General features: G+C 46.5%; 1 protein-coding gene and 1 long non-coding RNA gene across 27 annotated transcripts in view; one reads left to right on the top strand and one right to left on the bottom strand.

Moving 5' to 3' along the window:
• The window catches only part of PAFAH2 (platelet activating factor acetylhydrolase 2), a 39,857-nt gene extending 35,127 nt beyond the window's left edge, over positions 1-4,730 (bottom strand). For 12 of the 24 annotated variants that reach the window (XR_011537528.1, XR_011537532.1, XR_011537527.1 and 9 more), the window contains exon 1: positions 4,422-4,701. The gene's annotated coding sequence lies outside the window, so the exon portion shown is untranslated. Of the gene's footprint in view, positions 1-3,873; positions 4,283-4,421 lie in introns of all 24 variants that reach the window. The other 12 variants (XR_011537530.1, XM_070610644.1, XM_070610638.1 and 9 more) reach the window with 6 other exon arrangements.
• Positions 3,963-14,392, top strand: LOC139081967 (uncharacterized). 3 transcript variants are annotated; one of them, XR_011537535.1, is made up of 4 exons: positions 3,963-4,087; positions 4,997-5,116; positions 12,401-12,527; positions 14,041-14,392. It is a non-coding gene; the product is annotated as an uncharacterized lncRNA (long non-coding RNA). The 3 variants fall into 3 exon arrangements; XR_011537534.1 differs by lacking the exon at positions 14,041-14,392 and having other exon boundaries at positions 12,401-13,197; XR_011537536.1 differs by lacking the exons at positions 12,401-12,527; positions 14,041-14,392 and adding an exon at positions 10,516-11,952.
• The last annotated feature ends 4,801 nt before the right edge of the window (positions 14,393-19,193 follow it).

Genomic DNA, 19,193 nt, shown 5'->3' with positions numbered 1-19,193 from the left:
GCTGCTCAAGGTCACCAGCAGAACTATTATTACACATAGATTTCCCAATTGCCAACTTCCAATGGAAAACCCCAAACAACCAATAATCCTAACATCATTCTCTTTAACTGTGGAAGATAATAAATGATTTTCTTTCTACTACAGACTTCTTCATTTTGTTTCTCCGAAGCAAATTTTAAAATAAACCAGTTCTTTTAAAAAAGAAGCTAAGTTCCTGATACAGTCAGAAGACAGTTTAGCCAGAGTGAAGTTGAACGTGTGTTGCTTGGCCCCAGACCCTGACCTTTTCCCCTTGCTGTTGAGGGCATACACGCGGAAGACCTACGGGGGGGGCACAAGGCACATGTCACCCACATGACAGTGAAGCAGCAGCAAGTTCTAACTGCCATCAAAGAGGGTCAGATAAAATACCACAGGGGCACTGAGAAGAAAGAGAGTTCCGTTAGCTTGAGAGTGGAGGCAGGGGAAGCTGGGGAAAGTTGACTTTCAAGCAGAAGAAAGTGCATGAGCAAAGGCACAGAGGTAAGAAGGCACATGTGACAAACAGCAAGTAGTCAGCAACGGACAAAGGTGGGAGAAGGAAGTCATGACCAGATTTGGAGGGAAGCTCTTCCTCAAGTGCTCAGCTAAGGAGTTGGAATCAACTCTGGAAATGAGGTCAAAGATATGAGAGATATGAAGCCCGAAAGACCCAAGTTTGAGCCCCAGCTCCTTTGCTGCCGGGCTTTCTCACCTTGGGCACGTTATCTGATCTCTCTAAGCCTAATTCCCCATCTGTACGATGAGAATCCTATCCATCCTCACAGGGTTGCTATGGAGATAAAATGAAATCACCCACTTAAAGCACCTAGTGTAGTATCCAGGGAATATTTGTTGATTGAGTGAAAAGTAGAAACAATAACATTTGGCAACGGAGTGGATTTGGAGAGTCCAGGGAGAGGGAAGAGGCAAAGATGAGTCAGGTTTCAGAACCGGGTGACCAGAACGATAGCAGCTGCTTATGGGAAGAGAGTTTGGTCTTACGTCGCAGAGAGAACAGTGCTTGGGATAAGCATTAGGATGAGTGGACCTGAAAACAGCCAAACAGAAGGGGAGTAGAACTCTCTGGTAGTCCTGCAAAGTTTCTGGGAAGGTGACCAACTAAATTAAGTTTGGAAATAAATAAAAACTAAAGAAGAGAATTGGCCAGAGTGAGGCTAACATGAAAATGAATCTGGATTCCCTGGGCTTGCATCGACTGATGCCCAAGTAGAAAGGGGAGATGGGAAAAGCCAATCTGGCATGCAAATTTTGCCTAAGAAACATCCACACAAAGCATCCAGAGTCATTTCTAATAAACGCCATGGAATTTTCCAAGGCAATAAGCCCAGGTGTCTCTACCTTCTTTTTTTCATCTTATCTTAACAGCTCCTGGTGGTACCTATCCAAAAGCCTCTCCACCCATCCAAACCCGCCCCATTCATCGAGGCCCAGGCAAAGCTCCGGTCCTCTGTGAGGCTTTGCCAAGTCCATCCAACCTTCACTCCTCTCAACTCTAAGCACTGCCTGCATCCCTCACCTGGTAACCAATCATAGGCTGCCTTAGGACAGCTCTTGGATTGGTACGTATATATGTGCAAGCAAGAAATATTTACTGAGTGTACACGGTGTTCCAGTCCACCACTCTCACATTAAGGAAATAATGACTATGATTTCATTGGTTTAATCCCCGTGGCCACCTGAAGCAGGTTCCCGCCAGTCACTAGGCTTAATGTAGTGCCCTGCATAGAACTGGTCTCAATAACCAACTCATTCAGTGAATGCTGTTTAATTTTTTACACACTTATGCCTTATCTCTTCAGATATACTACAGAGGTAATGACTGTTTTATATTTCTTTGTAGGCCAAACCATCTATCCTCATGCTTTCCCTACACAGAAGGGACCAATAAATGCTCCTTTATTTGGCTTTGACTCAAACTCTCTCAATTGTTCAATCTCTGTCTTTTTGATCTAAAAATAAGACTCTATGATATAGTGGGAAAAGAAAGACTATGGTCACAGTCTGAATTCCACCTCTGACACTTAATTGGCTGAGGGATCTTGAACAAGTTCCTTAAATTCTGTGCCTCTCATAATTCATCCACATGAGAGAAATAATAATAATCACTCATGAAATTGTTGATGAGGATTAAATGAAATAATGTATGTAAAGCACCTGATATATAAAAGGCACTATAACCATGGATGGTAGTTCTAATTTTTATTACAGCAGTCTCCCCTTATCCACAGGGGATATGTTCCAAGACCCCCAGTGGATGCCTGAAACCATATAGTACCGAACTCTATTTATAAATACTGTTTTTTCCTATACATACATACCTATGGTAAAGTTTAATTTATCAGTTAGACACAGCAAGAGATTAACAACAATAAATAATAATAAAACAGAACAGTTAATATGGGGCCGGCCCTGTGGCCAAGTGGTTAAGTTCACGTGCTCCACTTGGGCGGTCCCGGGTTTCGCCGGTTCGGATCCTGGGCGGGGACCTAGAATGGTTCATCACACCATGCTGAGGTGGCATCCCACATGCCACAACTAGAAGGACCTACAACTAGACCACACAACTATGCACTGGGCGGGGGGCTTTGGGGAAAAGAAGAAAAAGAAATAGAACAGTGATAAGAATATACTGTAATCAAAGTTACTGTAGATCTCAGCAACCTTACCATACAATCTTCTTCTTTCCTTAAGTCAAGAACTTTCACCTTTTCACTTAAAGGAAGCACTTTATGGCTTCTCTTTGGCATGTCCGAATTGCCAGCATCACTACTCTTGCACTCTGGGACCATTATTAAATAAAGTAAGCGTTACTTGAACACCAGCACTGCCACATCCCAACAGTGAGTCTGGTAACCCAGATGGCTAAGTGACTAAAGGGCGCCGCACAGAGTGTGGATCCGCTGGACAAAGGGATGATTCGCGTTCCGGGTTGGACAGAGCAGGACGGTGAGATACTTCATCACACTACTCAGAACAGCGTGCAATTTAAAACTTATGAACTGTTTATTTCTGGAATTTTCCATTTAATACTTTTGGACTGCAGATGACTGTGGATAGCCGAAACCGGGGAAAGTGAAAACGCAGATAAGGGGAGACTACTGCATAACTAAGTACAGCACCTCTGTGAGCCTAAGTTCCTTCTATGTAAAATGGGGACGCTTCGTAAGTGAAACTTAAATAAGAAAATTGATATTGCCTAGGGCCTGATACATTCTAAGTGCTCATAAAATGTTTGGAATTAATTCACAATGCTATGTCCCTCTTTCATCATACCCAGCCAAGGTCTCTCTCATTTTTTCTGGATAAACACTTTGGCAAAATGGTTCTTTCCTCCCAGCCTTTTCGGGTCTGAGACACCCCTACCAAAACCGGAGTCTACTCAACAGGCCCAAAAGAGCCGAGAGGGAACGGATAAGGCTTACACTGCAGCTGTCCATCTCCTGCTGGGGCCCTGTTTCCAGGCAGCAGGGACCGCCCCTCTGCCAGCTGTGTGGACTTTTCATCACTGGCTATTTCAGGACAGAGTCCAAGATAAGCACTTCTCTGGGGCTTCCTTTCAGACAAAGCTCTCCGGAGACTTGAAGCTCATTAGTCTGACCTTTGGTCTCTGGAGAACATGAGGAAATATCCTACTCTGAGAGAATGGAAACACCAAGCGCCCAAGGGGCAGGCCTGAGCAACAAGACACAGAGCTAGAAAAGGAGGCAAAGTAAGAGAGTGCCAGAGCATTAATAATTATAATAACAGTAATCTCTCTCGCTCATGGAGGCTTTACAGTTTATAAAGCACTGTCACACATATTAGCTTATGGGCTCCACAACACATCCTCACCCTAAGACTGACAGAGTAACTGTCATCTCCATTTTGTAGATGAAGAGAGCGAGTCCCAGAGAGGTTGTATGATTCGTCCAAGGTCACACAGCCAGAGAGCTGCAGAGCTGGACTGAAGCCCAGGTCTGCTGATTTCGAGTCCTGGGCTCCTCCCCAGATTGAGAAGAAGAAATGGCGATTCTTCTTTACTAGCATGAAAAACAGGAAAGTGAAGGTAAGAGTGAAGCGTATAGAAGGTGTGGAGCATAACGACGCCCAGGTATCAGAGAGGTGATTCTGTGGGCTCAGGGTGGTGCTGTGGGGGCCGGGTCCTGAAACGAGTGCTCAGCGTGGGATTCCAGGGGCGCCGGGAACGAGGGCACGAGATGATAGTGGGAGGGTTCAGGGTGCGGGTGGATATTGGAGGTGTCTGAATAGGAAACAGAAAAAATGAAAGATTAATGTAGAGTTCCTGGGACTGAAACGAGGAGCCCCCAAACCGGGCTGGAATATGAGAAAGTCTGCAGACACCTCAGTTCAGAAGCGGAACGTTCTCCAACCAAACTTACCCAGTCAAGTTGACCTCTCAGAAGTAGCCCAGACGGACAACTGGACGGAAACGAGAAATTGTCCCGGAGTCCGTGGCCGTTCGGTAGTTGTAGTTTCCAGAACTCAGGACTGGCGCTTGAAAGTATTTCCCGCCTCTCTGTCCGGAACTATAACTCCCGACGTGCACCGCGTAAGATTCTGCATTACGACCCTAGGACTACAGTTCCCAGAGTTCTATGCAGCCTCTCGTCGTTGGGGGAAACCGCCCAAGTCCCAGGCTGCGGTGCCAGTCCTCCCTCTGGTGGTCGAGGAGCCGCTCCCACGATTACAAGGCTCCCGCGGAGGGTTACTTCTTGTAGTCCCGGTTGGTAACCTTCCGCCTCACCATCCCTCAAATAACTCCCAGGCGTGCCTAGAAATAGCCACAGCCTGGCTTTATTCTTAGAAAGGTGGGGAGGCGGTTGGAGCTTGATTTGTGTTCCCTCCGCTACCATTACTTTGCTTGCTGTGAGAATATGAGACTGATAATTCAAAATAAGGGCACATTGCCTACCAACCTGTACCTGTTGACACGTGATTTTCCATTGTCCTCCAGAGACTCACTGGCTGAGAACAGGGAGGAGCCTGAGAGATCACTGATCCTGCCTAAACCCGGACCAGCCTCTCCACGCATCCTCGCTTTACTGGCCCTATGCTGGTTCTTGAGGACACACTGGTAACAATATACTGTCCCTAGCCTCAAAAGAATTCACAATCTAGCGGAGGATTCCGCTATGAATCCTCCAAATGAATAATTACAACCCAGCGATATATGTTTTAATGGGGGAAATGGGATGGTGTCAGCAAAGCATCGCAGAGAGGTGTTAAAACTGAGAACTGAAGGACTAGGGCTTAGCCAGGAGTACAGGGAGCGTGGAGAATGTCTTGCACTCTGGCTGGAGCACAGTGTGCAAGGGATGGAATAGAGAGACACCTGAGGAGGGAGGCAGGGCCGCATCCTCAAACTCTTGTAAACTTCCATAACAAATTTGGATCATTCAGGCAGCTTCAAAACTTTCAGCGGCTTCCTGCTACCTACTGAATGAGGTCCCAACTTAGCTTGGCCTTCAAGGTCCTCACCAACCTGGCCCCTCACCTACTTTCTCAGAAGCGTTGCTCATGCTGTGCTGCAGTAGGGATCGCCTCTCTTCTGCCCTGCCCCCAGCTACATTTACCTCCTCACCCATCTCCCGATGTAACAGGTTCTCACTGTTACCACCACACTTTTACTCATGGGCTTCCCTCCACTTAGTACTCTGCCCTGCCTGGTGGCCTGTCTAATCCTGTTCTTCCTTTAAGATTCCTCTAGGCCCTCCCTCTCCATGCAGCTTCCCTGATCCTTCCAGTGCCAAGGGGCCTCAGCACACTCAGTTGCTGGGATATTTGTGTGCACTTCTCATTTGGGGGCTTACACCACCTTGTCCCATCTCCTAGGTGGGAGGTCTTAGCTCTCCAATAAACTGTGAGCTCTTTGAGGGCAGGCACTGAGCCCTACAGCTGATCCCTCCACGCAACCACCCCACATACCCTCAAATCACCAGCATCCAGAGTCTGGGCTTCAGACTACTTTAGGCTCAACTCTCCTCCTGACACACTGACGCCACCACCATCCATCCAGGAGCCGAGATAAAGTCATCTGGAGAGTGATGGCAGCGCTGCACTGTGGTAATTAAGCCCCAGATTTAATTAAAGCTGTAGTTGGTGGCAGTGGTGGCAGAACATAAAAAGCTTATGGCAGATCAGAGAGTGACTCTCTTTGGCTAATTAATCAGTGCTGTGCAGCTGGCCCAGAACACTCATGACTAACCAGAGTCCCTAGTCACGAAAGGGGCAACTGGGGGTGGTTTCTCTGTCTCCTACTCCTAGACCAGGCCACACTGGGGACATTTGCTGGCCAATGGCGTTTTAAACTTCCCAGGGACAGGGATGTCACAGGCTCTTTTACCTCCTTTGTCACCGTTAGGAAGACCTGCCTTGGCCCAAACTTTTCCCTGTTGCGAAATAAAATACTTGCATTCAATTGCATTTCCTCCCAATCTAGTCTTTTCTGGGATAAACAACACAAATGCTTTAAGTTTTCAGAAAGGGGTTGATTTTCCAGCCTTTTCATCATAGATCCCATCCTCCAACAGCCCACGGTTCCTTTCCAGTCCGCTACCATCCCACTCTGGCCTTTGCCTTGTTGCTAAGTTACCTTTTTTTTTTTTTTTTTTTTTTTTTTTATTAATGTTATGATAGATTACAACCTTGTGAGATTTCAGTTGTACATTTTTGTTAGTCATGTTGTGGGTACACCACTTCCCCCTCCGTACCCTCCCCCCACCCCCCCTTTTCCCTGGTAACCACCAATCAGATCTCCTTCTCAATATACTAATTTCCACCTATGAGTGGAGTCATATAGAGTTCGTCTTTCTCTGACTGACTTATTTCGCTTAACATAATACCCTCGAGGTCCATCCACATTGTTGTGAATGGGCCAATTTCGTCTTTTTTTATGGCTGAGTAGTATTCCATTGTGTATATATACCACATCTTCTTTATCCAATCATTAGTTTCTGGGCATGTAGGCTGGTTCCACGTCTTGGCTATTGTAAATAATGCTGCAATGAACATAGGGGTGCAACGGACTCTTGAGATATCTGATATCAAGTTCTTAGGATAGATACCCAGTAATGGGATGGCTGGGTCATAGGGTATTTCTATTTTTAACTTTTTGAGAAATCTCCATACTGTTTTCCATAGTGGCTGTACCAGTTTGCATTCCCACCAACAGTGTATGAGGGTTCCTCTTTCTCCACAACCCCTCCAACATTTGTCGTTCTTGGTTTTGGATGTTTTTGCCAATCTAACGGGGGTAAGGTGATATCTTAGTGTAGTTTTGATTTGCATTTCCCTGATGATTAGCGATGATGAACATCTTTTCATGTGTCTATTGGCCATATTCATATCTTCTTTTGAGAAATGTCTGTTCATGTCCTCTGCCCATTTTTTGATCGGGTTGTTTGTTTTTTTGTTGTTAAGCAGTGTGAGTTCTTTGTATATTATGGAGATTAACCCTTTGTCGGATAAGTGGCTTGTAAATATTTTTTCCCAATTAGTGAGCTGTTTTTTTGTTTCAATCCTGTTTTCCCTTGCCTTGAAGAAGCTCTTTAGTCTGATGAAGTCCCATTTGTTTATTCTTTCTATTGTTTCCCTCAACTGAGGAGTTACAGTGTCCGAAAAGATTCTTTTGAAACTGATGTCAAAGAGTGTACTGCCTATATTCTCTTCCAAAAGACTTATTGTCTCAGGCCTAATCTTTAGGTCTTTGATCCATTTTGAGTTTATTTTGGTGTGTGGAGAAAAAGAATGGTCAATTTTCAATCTTTTGCATGTGGCTGTCCAGTTTTCCCAGCACCATTTGTTGAAGAGACTTTCTTTTCTCCATTGTAGGCCCTCTGCTCCTTTGTCGAAGATTAGCTGTCCATAGATGTGTGGTTTTATCTCTGGGCTTTCAATTCTGTTCCATTGATCTGTGGACCTGTTTTTGTACCAGTACCATGCTGTTTTGATCACTGTAGCTTTGTAGTAAGTTTTGAAATCGGGGATTGTGATTCCGCCGGCTTTGTTTTTCTTGCTCAGGATTGCTTTAGCAATTCGCGGTCTTTTGTTGCCCCATATGAATTTTAGGATTGTTTGTTCAATTTCTGTGAAGAATGTTCTTGGGATTCTGATTGGGATAGCATTGAATCTGTATATTGCTTTAGGTAGTATGGACATTTTAACTATGTTTATTCTTCCGATCCATGTGCAAGGGATGTCTTTCCATCTCTTTATGTCATCGCCTATTTCTTTCAAGAGAGTCTTGTAGTTTTCATTGTATAGATCCTTCACTTCCTTGGTTAAGTTTATCCCAAGGTATTTTATTCTTTTCGTTGCTATTGTGAATGGGATAGAGTTCTTGAGTTCTTTTTCTGTTAGTTTATTGTTAGTGTATAGAAATGCTACTGATTTATGCACGTTAATTTTATACCCTGCTACTTTGCTGTAGTTGTTGATTATTTCTAATAGTTTTTCTGTGGATTCTTTGGGGTTTTCTATGTATAAGATCATGTCGTCTGCAAACAACGAGAGTTTTACTTCTTCGTTACCTATTTGGATTCCTTTTATTTCTTTTTCCTGCCGAATTGCTCTGGCCAGCACCTCCAGAACTATGTTGAATAGGAGTGGTGAAAGTGGGCACCCTTGTCTTGTTCCTGTCCTCAGAGGGATGGCTTTCAGCTTTTGTCCATTGAGTATGATGTTGGCTGTGGGTCTATCATATATGGCCTTTATTATGTTAAGGTACTTTCCTTCTATACCCATTTTACTGAGGGTTTTTATCATAAATGGGTGTTGGATCTTGTCGAATGCTTTCTCTGCATCTATTGAGATGATCATGTGGTTTTTGGTTTTCATTTTGTTAATGTAGTGTATCACGTTGATTGACTTGCGGATGTTGAACCATCCCTGTGTCCCTGGTATAAATCCCACTTGATCATGGTGTATAATCTTTTTGATGTATTGCTGTAATCGGTTTGCCAAAATTTTGTTGAGGATTTTTGCATCTATATTCATCAGTGATATCGGCCTGTAGTTCTCCTTCTTTGTGTTGTCCTTGTCAGGTTTGGGGATCAGAGTGATGTTGGCTTCATAGAATGTGTTAGGGAGTTCTCCATCTTTCTCAATTTTCTGGAACAGTTTGAGGAGAATAGGTATTAAGTCTTCTTTGAATGTTTGGTAGAATTCTCCAGAGAAGCCGTCTGGTCCTGGACTCTTGTTTTTGGGGAGGTTTTTGATTACCGTTTCTATTTCCTTACTTGTGATTGGTCTATTCAGATTCTCCATTTCTTCCTGATTCAGTTTGGGGAGATTGTAGGAGTCTAGGAATTTGTCCATTTCTTCCAGGTTGTTCAATTTGTTGGCATATAGTTTTTCATAGTATTCTCTTATGATCTCTTGTATTTCATTGGTATCTGTTGTGATTTCTCCTCTGTCATTCCTGATTTTATTAATTTGCGATTTCTCTCTTCTTTTCTTGGTGAGTCTGGCTAGGGGTTTGTCAATTTTGTTAATTCTTTCGAAGAACCAACTCTTTGTTTCATTGATCCTTTCTATTGTCTTTTTTGTTTCAATATCGTTTATTTCTGCTCTTATTTTTATTATTTCCCTCCTTCTACTGACTCTGGGCCTTGTTTGTTCTTCTTTTTCTAGTTCTGTTAGGTGTCGTTTGAGGTTGCTTACGTGAGCTTTTTCTTGTTTAGTGAGGTGAGCCTGTATTGCGATGAATTTCCCTCTTAGGACTGCTTTTGCTGCATCCCAAATGATTTGGTATGTCGTGTTCTCATTTTCATTTGTCTCCAGATAATATTTGATTTCTTCTTTAATTTCTTCAATGATCCATTGTTTGTTGAGAAGCGTGTTGTTTAGTCTCCACATTTTTGCACCTTTCTCTGCTTTTTTCTTGTAGTTGATTTCTAATTTAATAGCGTTATGATCAGAAAAGATGCTTGATATTATTTCAACTCTCTTGTATTTATTGATGTTTGCTTTGGTTCCCAAAATATGGTCAATCCTTGAGAATGTTCCATGTGCACTTGAGAAGAATGTGTAACCTGCTGTTTTTGGATGAAGTGTTCTATATATATCTATTAGGTCCATCTGGTCTAATTTTTCATTTAATTCTATTATTTCCTTGTTGATTTGATTGGTATTTGAGTGACCAGTTTTGGATTTCCTGTTCTCCCCACTACCTGATGAAGTCGGTGGACAAAGCATTTTTAATCAAAGTGTAAGATGTATACCAAAAAGTGTGTAAAGTGCACTAATATTAAGTGTACCTATTAACTTTTTTTTTTTAACATTTGGTGTAACGATCACCTAGTTCAAAAGGTAGGACCTTTCCAATACCCCCAAAGTTTGCCTCGTGTCCCTTCTCTGTTTATAACCACTCATCCCCATGCCCTAGAGAGAACCACTATTTTTCTTTCTATGATCATCAACTCGTTTGGGGGGAACAAAATTTTCTAACTTTTGACAATGATATTTTATGCTCAGTGATCCATCAATGGATGACACCCGTGTCAAAGCCATTCCAGTCGAAGACCACCAGAAACACACCTGTAACTGAAGAAGTTGGATACTCGTTGTAGGGAGGGAAAATGCACATGATGGGGAACCTTGGAGGCATCTCAGAAAGAGGATGTCAGAAAGGACTTGTAGAATTTGGGCTTTTGTTAGATGATTTCACAGAGGGCTTAAGGAAGCAGGGCTTTGTTCTGGATCAGATGCTGTAAGAAGTCGGGGTAATTCTATGACTGGGGATCTTAATAAATTTTATCCAGAAGGAGGGAAGAACAGACAAAAGGTAAAGCTGTCATTAGTAAGAAGCAGTAGTCAGTATTAGACAAGATAGGGGGATGGTTGGGCCTTTTTGTGTTTTAGACAATGTCTGTGTTCAGACATGCTTACGAAGTGGTCCTGTTTGTATCTTGATCCATCATGGTCACAGAGTGGCCTTGTCTGATGTTGATGTTCTGTGAAATTATGTGCAGCCAGGAATACGAAGGCCCAGCTGTGAGTGCCAGGCCAGATCCTGGAGACCAGGGCCTGCTTTACTCTTCCTTACATACCAGTATGTGTTGATGTCTCTTCTGGGCTGGGTGCTGGGTGTTGGGTGTATGGAAATGCCTTGTCTTCGTGTCCTTGGGGACCTCATGGTTGGTGGGGAAAGTGGACAAGAAAACAAATACATACCGTTGGAAAGCACTATGATTAAGAGTCTGGGTTCTGGAGACAGGCTATGGACTTTAAACCCCAGATCTGCCACTTACTAACTGTGAGATCTTGGGCACTGCCTGTTCCCTAAGCCTTGGTATCCTCATCCGTAAATGGGGACAACAATGGTATCTGCATTATAGAGTTGATGCAAGGATTAAATGAGCTAACCCGTGGATCGCTGGTCACTTAAATGGCTTGGATTTGATAGAGGACAGAGGTGGATCCAGGTTTTGTGAGGCTCGAAGCTTATAATTTGGGGGGACAATTTGGAGGGGCCTTCTTTAAGAAAAAGAATTTTAACTCACTTTTTCAAAATTTGCAAAACATCTGACAGTGTGAACACATTGCTAGGTCCCCTCCCAGGGCCTCAGAAGGGACTCTGAAGTTTAAACTTCATTAGCTTCTTCATAATTCTGACTCTGAGAAAGAGCAAAATTATGCAATAGCTTTATTCTCTTCAAATCATTGCCTTCAGACAAGCTCTCCCAAAATACCCTTGCCCTTAGCTGAAACCTGCTCGAATACTCTTAGCTCTTTCTTGTATCATAGCCTGCAAGTTAGTGGGCAATGGACTAGTGATGGAGGAATTGGCTTGGGTCCTGATCTGAATACGGCTGCACCTACTGTTTTGAGCATTGGGACCCAGAGCTGGAGTCTGGATGAATCCTCTTTTAACATCTTGTTAAAAAACAGAATATATGCTTAATAAAGGTCAAGAACAGGACTGATCTTCTCTTATTGTTACCATAATAATACTTCCCTTCAAAAAATATTTATTGAGTACCTAGTGTGTCCCAGGCACTGTGCTCATTGCTGGAGCTCAAACAGTGAGTAGAGAGATTAATTCCCTGTCCACACAGTGCTGTCATTCTAGTGAGGAGAGACGGATGATAGACTAACATGTAACCAAGATGACTTCATGTTATGTTAAACGCTCCAGAGGAAATAGACAGGATGCTTTGGTGAAGAATGAAAGGAGTGAGCTACTCTCAATAGGACAATCAGGGAAGGCTTCTCTGAGGAGGTGGCATCTGAGCTGAGTCCAATATACCTACCATTTCTCGATTATCTACTATGTGTCAGACATGTCGTTAGGTACTTTCAAATTCTTCACTTCTTTTAGTCCTCCTGGGAAGTATGTCTTATTCTTTCTATTTTTCAGATGAGAAAACGGGCTTGGAGAGGTAATAGCAGGTGGCGTTGGTACGTGCCTCATTTCCCCAGTCCCTGCTCCGAGCTGCCTTGCCAGCGTGGTGGTTTCCAGCACACTGAGAGCCCCTCCACTCAAGGTCTTGCTTCTTCTGCTTCCTTGCCTGAGGGCTTTCCCTGGCATCCATGAGCCAGGAAGGAGGGGGAGGGTGTTACCTAGCCCAAGGGCAACCTTCATCCATCGAGAGACTTGATGCCTCCCCATCCCAAGATAGGATGACTTGAGGTGCATTTCATACTGTCCCTCCGAGGGCCCCAGGGGAACCGACACCAGTTGCTCATGGCTGTAACCGCACATTAATGCTTTCTCCCTTCCGTCTCACTTTCTCCATGCCCTCACCTCTGCTTCTTGAAATCACCTGCCAAGCGGACTACCAGCCCCCGAGCCTCAGAGTCTGCTTTTGGGTGAATGTAAGCTAAGACAGAGCTTAAGTTACTGACCCAAGGCTACCAAATCAAGCGGCAGAACTGGAATTTGCATTCCACAGTCCTAACCACTACATCACAGGACAAGGAGCCTGAAGATGGAGCCCAAGCCCTTTGGCTCAGCTCAAGGCCCTTCCCATCCTGACCCCAGCTAATCTTTCCTGCCTCATCTCCAAGCTCCTCATTCTCAGCCATCCCTTGCTTCAGGCACAACAAACTCTTGGGGAATGTAATGTTCTCTAATCCTGCCATGCCCTGTCACCCTCCATTCCTTTGTAACTGCTGTCTCCTCTGCTGAAACATGTGTTGAATCCATTGTGGTCCATTCACTGTCCACCTTCACTCCATCCCTGCCACCCTCCACCTGGTGGACTCCAGCCACCAGTGTCTAGCACTGGTAAGAATCATGTTTGTGCCAAGTACTTGGCATACTCCATCTTGTTCAGTTGGTACAATAACTCTGGGATGTCAGTAGTGCCATTCCTAGTTTGCAGGTCAGGAAACCAAGGTTCACAGAGGCCAGGTGACTTGCCCAAGGTCTTAGAGTTAATGACTGGCAAAGCCAGGATGGAAACCCAGATCCACCTGTTCTGCTACCATACCTTGATGCCTGGCTGGAGGGAAAGGGGAGGAATTGAGGTCTCTGAGGCTGCTCTGACGTTCCCAGGCCTGACAGCTGGGGAGATGTCCTCCAAGGCAGTCGCCAGAGCCACAGCTCAGATGAGAGGGGACCATGGAGTCCAGAGAAAGGAGGCCAATCTGAGGGGGCTGTCTGCAAAGGGAGAGGCCAGGCATCCTACCCACTCCCACCTAGAGGGGAAAACTGGTGAGGGCATTACCTTTCCTACTTTCTGGCTCCGTCCATAGTTTCAGGAGTTCAGTTGGCCTTGGCTACATCCTGCTTCCCAGAATCTCCCATCAAAAATGATTTTTGGAGGCTACACTAGTTCAGGGACACCCAGAGGGTGAGGAAGGCCTGAATTACTGGCCCCTAGCCTTGTTATCCTCAAGCTCATCAAATGCCTAGTAAAGGCTTGCCAGCCTGCAGAACATGAGCTGGCCTGGTGGGTACCAGTTTCTCAGCAGGTTTCTCAGAAAATGGGGGTGGGGTGGGGGCAGAACCATTACCAACAATACTGTGTCGGTCCCCACTTCACATCCTTCTAGGACTGCTTTCAGCCTCCACAACAAAGGGTGCAGTCCTTGCTGGAAGCCCAGAAGCCCTCAAGACCTGGATCAACTTCCTTCAGCCAGTCAGATTCACTCCTCCTTCTCCTGCAAAGTACTGGCTCGTCCCTAGACATGCACACACTCGGCCACCTCCATCCATTTGTCGGTGCTGTTTTCATTTGCCTGTGCAGCATTTTTCCCATTGGCTTCCTGTCCAGTTTTTCAAACCCAGCAGGGATGTCACTTTCTCTGGGAAATCCTTCCTGGCTGAATCCCCCTGTGCTCTTTGGTGCTTCCCTAACTCTCATTGATATCCCCATGGCAGCATACATGACAATGCAGTGAAGTGACATGTGTGTGCGCGTCTGCTTCCCCACACGGCCGTGGGCTCCGTGAGGGCAAGGTTGCCATCTTATTTGTCTCTGTGAGCCTAGCACAGCATCTGGCACAGTGGGTGTTGGTAAAAAGAATGAGTGAATGAGTAAGAGGCACCCAGAGGAGGGATTGCAAACATGAATGCCTTCAGGGTCCAAGCCAGTCAGGTAAATTGGTATAAAATGATAGAGAGCAGGAGGGACAAACGGGACAGTGAGTGACTTGCCTAAAGGAATTTAAATTCATGTAAAGAAAATGGGTGGGTGAAATTCAGCTTCTGTCAAAGGCAATAATAATAACAGTAGCTAATAGTTATTATGAACTTACTCTGCACCAAGAAATAAGGCACAGTGGTTCAGAGTGCAGACTCTGGAAATGGGCTCCTGGGTTTGAGTCCCAGCTTTCCTGCCTGTTAGCTGTGAGACTTTGGTCATGTCACTTAACTTCTCTGAGCCTCAGTTTCCTCATTTGCAAAATGGAAATAATAATAACCTACCTCATAGGGTTGTTGGGAAGATTCCAAGAGTGAATACATGGGAAGTGTATAAAATGGTGCCCAGCGCATGGAAAACACCCAAGAAGCACTAGCTATTATTATTCTTTGAAGGTGAGTGTTCAGAGAAGTCCTCTCCGAGAAGTTGACATGTGGGCCGGCCTGGTGGTGCAGCGATTAAGTTCACAGATTGAGCTTCGGCGGCCCGGGGTTCGCCGGTTCAGATCCCGGGTGTGGACATGGCACCACTTGGCACGCCATGCTGTGGAAGGCATCCCACACATAAAGTAGAGGAAGATGGGCACACATGTTAGCTCAAGGCCAGTCTTCCTCAGCAAAACGAGGAGGATTGGCAGTAGTTAGCTCAGGGCTAATCTTCCTCAAAAAAAAAAAGAAGTTGACATGTAAATTGAGCCTGGGATGTCAATAAGGAGCCACCATGCTGAGCTCTGGGAGAAGAAAGTTCTAGGCAGAGGGGACAGCCAGGGGAAAGGTCCTAAGGTGGTGATGGCTTTGCTGGGTCTGAGGAGTAGAAAGAAGGTAATGGGGCTGGATCACTGTGAGCCAGGGAGGGGGCAAGAGATAAGGTCATGGAGGGCAGGCAGAGGCAGACCAAGGAGAGCCTTCTAAACCATGGAAAGAAGCCTGGATTTTATTCTGTGTGATAGAAGCCCCTGGAGGAGTTTGTTTTAAAATATAGGTTTTATTATTATTTAGGTACGGCGAGGCCAGCAGATCAGGAGACGATTGCCATGGAAAAGACAGTTTGTTATACTCACAGATCTAAGAGGAGGGGTCACCCCATGCCACAGGGGGCCACATGGAGAAGCACCAGGGTCAGGAGGGTCCAAGTAAAATGGGACTGAGCCCCCTGCATCTCCTCCCTGGAGCCCACCTCTGGGCCCGCTCCCCCCAGGCCTGATCCCTGCCCCCAGCTCCCGCTCCTCTGCTAGGCATCTCCTCAAAGAGCCAACGGAAAGCTGTGTTTACTCTGCCAAGTGGCATCCCTGGGGAGGGAGGAGAGGAGAAATACATCTTCCTGCCTGGCTTTGGAAAGCAGGCTGTTAATTACCCAAGGTTTGAGGCAGCCTGCCTACTAGGTAAACATTTGCCAAACTGGCCCCACTGATTAACCCTTTGGCACCCAGGGCTGAGATGGAGGTGTCTGGGTGCAGGCTGCTGTGAGAGGGTTCAGGACTTGGGGGAGGCTGGGCATGGCTTCTGGAGCCTTCAGAGAGGGTCTAAATCAGAGGAAACACTCAGGAGGATGGAACAGAATGACTTCAAGACCAATCATTCTTCGCCTGTCCAGTCCTGCTGTCCCCCAGGCCCCTGTCCCAGGAAGAGAGCCCCCCAAGGTGCAGCCAGGGCGGGAAGCTCAGCCTGCAGTTTCAGGCAGGGATGTTCTGCATGTGAGGGGCTGGCCCAGCGATGCCTGCTTGCTTCGATCCCCTTAGCTTTCTCTGGGTAACAGAAACCCACCCTACAGGGGGCAGAGACCCACCTCCCAGGGGAGGGGAGCCCAGCCCCTGGGACATGTCTAGGTGAGGCTGGTTGGAAGGCAGCCTGGAGCTGACTGTAATTATTCACGTGTGCGCCTACCTGTCCAGCTTACCAAACACTTTCCCAAGTGTTATCTCATTCAACGAACCCACAATAAACCTGTGAAGCAGGAATTAGCCCCCTGTGAGGCAGTGGTCCAAATCCAGGCTTTATTTCTCACTGGCTGTGTCACCTTGGGGCAATCACTTCACCTCTCTGAACCTCACTAACCTCTCCTGTACAATGGGGAGGATAGCCGCCAGCCCTGGCAGTTTTGCTGCAAGGCTTAAATGAAATCGTGGATGTGAAGAGCTCAATAGTGCCTGGCACATGGTCAGCACATGTGTCAGCCCCTCCCTCGAATTCCCCACTTAACAGAAGAGGAAAATGAGGCTCAGTGAGCTATCAAATTAGAATCTTCTGAATGTTAAAAAATTATCATACAAATGCATAGTGAGCATGTGTCAAATTTGTATGTCACTCGTTTGTGAGGACATGCTCAGGATGACAAAGCTGGTGGAGAGGACTCACTGATGATCATCAAGGAAGCACAGAGAATGCTGGAAGAAGATTGCTGGTTAGATCCCAAACTGCAGATGCCCTACAGTGCGTGACCTATAACCTTTGGGGTGATCTCTATGGGTCAAAAATCAATTGTATCACTATCGGACAAAAATCTTTTGTATTTTATCTGTTTTCTACAAATTAGCACCTTAGTTCTCAGACATAAAATGTCTAGGCTTGAACACATGGGGAGTCACATGACCCTTGGCTTGTTAGTTGATGCTCAGTGGACCGATGAAGGTCACACAGTTTCCTCATTGCCTCACTTCCAAGTTTTAGGTACTTTTCCATAACAAAGTCAAGTGTTGATTGGATGGCAAAGGGAAGGACTGACCTGCCAACTTGTGTCAGAATTACTTCTGAGTAAGAATTCCAGATCTTTAAAAAGCCTAGTCTGGAAAGCCTAGTCTGCTATCATGTTAGGCTGATGGTGAGAAACTGAAGGCCCAGAAAAAAGGGTCTGACTTGTCCAAGGTCACGCGGCAGTGCCTGGGGGAGGAACAGAGGCCAGAGCTGCTCTCCCCAACTCCTGTCCCCAGATCCCCTGGGCTGCTCCCCTGGCCCTCCCCCAGGTGGGGTCCGGGTGTGGGTTATCCACTATGAGCAAGAACTGCTCTTCATCCTGGTGGGGCCGAGGGGTAGCTGGAGCTGGAGCTGGAGCTGGATTCATGTCGTGGGGTCCCACAGGCCTTTACCAGGGTTTGGGGTTATCTGAACAACAAGCAAGTGAGAGCTGAGACCCCAGAGGCTCACACAGCCTCCAGCCCCCTGCCCTTGTTAATTCTGCAGTGAGACACCCAGACCGCTCAGAGCTGGGAAACAAACAGCAGCAGACAAGAAGCAGCAGATGGGTTTCCACGGTGATCGTCTCCTGGAGCTCCGAGTGTCTTCCTTCTTCCTGAAGATGGAGATGCAGCAGGAAAAACATGGATACAGGAGGGAAACACCAAGTCCCGGTCCTGATCTACCCCAGATAGACCGCTTGGTGCCCCTTGAGCAAGTCATCTCACCTCCCCCTGGGCCTGAGGAGGGACAGAGTCTGCCTTTTGTTAGGTGCCTGCTAATGTGCCAGGAACGGTGTGCTCAATGCCATACATTTATTATCTCATTCAATCTTCTTCCCAACAAGCCTTTAAGGAAAGAGCTATTATCAGCATTTTACAGATGAGGAAACAGGAGCACAGAGAGGTGAGGTAACTTGCACAGGAACACACAGCTTTTTAAGAGCACCTGAGCTATGCTCTTAACCACAGCACTATATAGTGCTCCAGGCCCCTTCTTCTTGGAAGACTAGATATAGTCCTTCTGGAGATTTCAGGCCCGACCCAGAGAAGGAAGGGCGGGAAGGAGGCAGAATCAGGGTGCAGAGAAGAAACACTTCAGATCAAACACAGTGATGTTAGCCCCATTTTCTGTTTGGGCACCTTGGCCAATACGATACCCTGCATCTCAGGCAGGAAGCAACCACATGCTCAGGTAGCCCTCAGGCATCACCCGCCCCCCCTCACCACCAGGCAGCCCCCAGGCCACATGACCCCACCACAGCTACAAAACAAACACTGCAGTGCTCAGAGCTCCAGGATGCTACCCAGAACACCTCCTCATCCTCAAACCCACATAAAGGCCTGTGTCATCCCTGCCCTGCAAAAACCCATCTTCTGGCTCCTCCCAGAAGCCTCCCCAGGCTGAAGCAGAGCCCGGGCCTTCCCCTCCTCCCCCTCATTGCTGTCCTCTCCTTCCTGCCCTGTCCCACCCCCCTCTCCCCAAAGCATTGGCTTCCATCCCACTGATCAGAGCCCAGGCATAGGACAGGAACTCCTCGGAGCCCTTGGCAGAATGCAGAGATGTATTTTTAGGATGAGCCCAGCTCAGTCCTGCCTGCCAGGATGCCCTGCCTCCTCTTCCTCCATCCAAACCCCAAGGCAACTGTGTGACTGGCAGTCCAGACAAGCCCAGGCCCCGGCCAGCCTGAGACCCTCCCCTGCAGGGATGAGGGTAGGGGAGGGCTCGTGTGTGTATGCAAGTGTGGGCATGGGCGGGAGCCAGCCAGGGCACCCGAGGTGGAGTGGGGGAGATGGAGCAGGATCAGGTGTTCCCCGTAAGCCCCTCACCTGATGGCCTTGGCCACCTAGCCCTCCCAACTTTGTCCATCCATCCATTCATGCACTCATTTGAC

This window comes from Equus przewalskii, chromosome 2 (assembly GCF_037783145.1).
Source record: "Equus przewalskii isolate Varuska chromosome 2, EquPr2, whole genome shotgun sequence".
NCBI lineage: Eukaryota > Metazoa > Chordata > Mammalia > Perissodactyla > Equidae > Equus > Equus przewalskii.
Note: the sequence above shows the minus strand (reverse complement) of the source record. Positions and strands in the feature narration are given on the sequence as shown.